The sequence below is a fragment of the Canis lupus genome, chromosome X, assembly GCF_048164855.1.
Source record: "Canis lupus baileyi chromosome X, mCanLup2.hap1, whole genome shotgun sequence".
NCBI classification, from domain to species: Eukaryota; Metazoa; Chordata; class Mammalia; order Carnivora; family Canidae; genus Canis; species Canis lupus.
The window spans coordinates 76445716-76448845 of record NC_132876.1 but is presented as its reverse complement, the minus strand read 5'-3'; the positions used below and the strand labels follow the sequence as shown (position 1 = coordinate 76448845).

At 39.6% G+C, this 3130-nt stretch overlaps 1 pseudogene; it reads left to right on the top strand.

The window, feature by feature from the left end:
- Positions 1–1241: 1241 nt before the first annotated feature.
- Positions 1242–2477, top strand: LOC140628504 (elongation factor 1-alpha 1 pseudogene; annotated as a pseudogene).
- The last annotated feature ends 653 nt before the right edge of the window (positions 2478–3130 follow it).

Sequence of the window (3130 nt, the reverse complement as noted above, 5' to 3'; positions counted from 1 at the left end):
ACTGAAAACCAAGAATCTTTGTCTCCTGAAAGAGACACCAATCAAAGATCCACTGGAGTCTCATTGAAAAGGCCCTTAACTTGCTCTTTATCACCATTTTGCAGTCAAGCTACAAGTAATAGATCTTTGGATTCACGTTTTCCAGATAAGAAAATGTCGACCTCAGACTGATTGTATTTCTACTTTAACTGGAAACTTTATTTTATTTTTTTTAACTGGAAACTTTAAAATGAGGGTTTCTTCATATGCCTCCAAAGCATAAGACTACAGGAAGAAGACAACTTTACCAAGAAAATCAGAACAAGTAAATGACCATGGGTAGTGAATAGCTGCCACAGAAGACAATGGAATAAGATCTTTGTTTCAACTTCACCATATTGTTTTATATACTAACTCTGCTACTCATTATGTATATCCTTAAGTTTGAATTTGTGCATCTCTGCAGTCACCTCCAAGTGCTGATCAAGATCTTACCAAAACTCTCCATCATGCTGTTTTTCCTTCCTTTCTCTTCCTGTCACTTTCGTCTCACTTCCCAGACACACAAAGCCTCTGTCATTTTCTAAGCCAGGCCTACATCTGTGAAGTTAATGTCACACTGGTGCTTTGTCTCATCCTTGCTGTCTTATCCTTGTCTTATCCTTTACTCTGCTTGGAATCTCTCTGTCATCACCACTGCAGGTTAGAATGCAACCCCTCCCCAGGTAGGACTGCAACAATTACTTCCATAATAAACATACCTTACACTGAACACTTTCAGGAAGCAGGGTCTTGATTTTTAGAGAAGTATTCTAGTCTCTAATCTTTAATTTATGGAATTAGCTTGTTCTGGTGAAAACTTCCTGACAGAAGGTTCTATTGAAGAAGGAGCCTACACATAATATAGCTCAGGCAAAAAACTATATCTCTTCTTTGATGAGTTTCTATATATCCTGGAGATCCCCAAATGTCCCCTGGTATTCCTCTACCAATGAGATAGGATCCTGTTTCCTTGTTCAGTATTTTCCATTTTGAGATATTTAATATCACTTTTTTTGCAATGGGTTTCCCACCAGAATCAACATGTCATGAAAACCACCCCTAAATCTAAACCAAAACAGGAAAGGAAAAGACTCATATCAACATCGTCATCATTGGACACACAGATTTGGGCAAGTTTACCACTGCTGGTCATCTGATCTACAAATGTGGTTGAGATCGACAAAATAACTATCAAAAATTTTGGGAAGCAGGCTGCTGAGATGGGAAAGGGCTCATTCAAGTATGCCTGGGTCTTGGATAAACTGAAAGCTGAACATGAATGTGGTATCACCATTGATATTTCCCCATGGAAATTTGAGACCAGCAAGTATTATGTGACCATTATTGATGCTCCAGGACACTGAGACTTTATCAAAAACATGATTACAGGCATGTCTCAGGCTGACTGTGCTGTCATGATTGTTGCTGCTGGTGTTGGTGAATTTGAAGCAGGTATCTCCAAGAATGGGCAGACCAATAAGCATGCACTTCTGACTGGGTGTAAAATAATTCATTGTTGGTATTAACAAAATGGATTCCTCTGAGCCACCCTCCATACAGAAGAGGTGTTGAGGAAATCATTAAGGAAGTCAGCACCTACATTAAGAAGATTGGCTACAATCCCAACATAGTAGCATTTGTGCCCATTTCTGTTTGGAATGGTGACAACATGCCGGAGTGAAGTGCTAACATGCCTTGGTTCAAGGGATGGGAAAGACCCTGTAAAGATGGCAATGTCAGTGGAAACACACTGCTTGAAGCTCTGGATTGCATTCTGCCACCAACTCGTCCAACTGACAAGCCCTTGAATCTGCCACTCTGGGACAACTACAAAATTAGTGATGTTGGTACTGTCCCTGTGGCCTGAGTGGAGACTGGTGTTCTTAAACCCGTCATGGTGGTCACCTTTGCTCCAGTCAATGTTACAACTGAAGTAAAGTCTGTTGAAATGCACCACGAATCTTTGAGTGAGACTCTTGCTAGGGACAATGTGGGCTTCAACGTCAAGAACATATCTGTCAAAATTGTTTCTTGTGGAAATGTGGCTGGTGACAGCAAAATTACCCACCAATGGAAGCAGCTGGCTTCATAGTTCAGGTAATTATCCTGAGCCATATAGGCCAAATCAGTGCTGGATATGTACCTATGTTGAATTGTTACACAGATCACATTGTTTGCAAGTTTGCTGAGCTGAAGAAAAAGATTGATCATTGTTTTGGAAAAAAGCTGGAAGACGATCCCAAGTACTTGAAATCCAGTAATACTGCCATCATTGATACAATTCCTGGTAAGCCTATGTGTGTGGAGGGCTTCTCTGACTCTCCTCTTCTGGGCCATTTTTCTGTTTGTGATATGAGTCAGACAGTTGCTGTGGGTGTCATCAAGCAGTGTACAAGAAGGCAGCTGGAGATGGCAAGGTCACTAAGTCCACCCAGAAAACTCAGAAAGCTAAATAAATTTTATCACTAATACCTGCCACCTCAGTCTTAATTAGGGGTGGAAGAATGGTCTTAGGACTGTTTGTATCATTTGTCCATTTAAGTTTAATAAGAAAAGACTGGTTAGAGATCATAATGCATTATAAAACCTTCATAAGGAAAGGATAATGTTTTGTAGACCATTTGTTTTGTGCATGTGGCAGTTTTGAGTTATTAGATTTTAAAATTAGTAATTTCAAATAGAAACAATTTGAGCAAAAAAACTGTCACAAAATTTTGAGACCCATTAAAACAAAACTTTAATGAGAAAAGAAGACATTTAATTTCACCAATTTAATGGATTTTTGTCTCTTTAGATCAGTCATAGGCCATCCCTGCCAAATCATAAGAGCAATCCCTTGTTAAAGGCAGGTAGACTCTTATGAAACATGTCTATTATTACCTGATAATGAAAAGGAACTGTGCAAAGAAGCCAACAGATTAGGCGCCAATTTTGGGGAACCCATCATCTCCCAGAATGGGTTTTATACTGCAAATATCACCTGAAGGGAGCCATATGGCCTACACAATTACAAAGTGATGGATGGATGTAATGCCTGAATACTCCATGCTGTCATCTATGAAGTCACCAGAGCTACAAGTGATACCATTGAAAGTACTGATGTACTTGC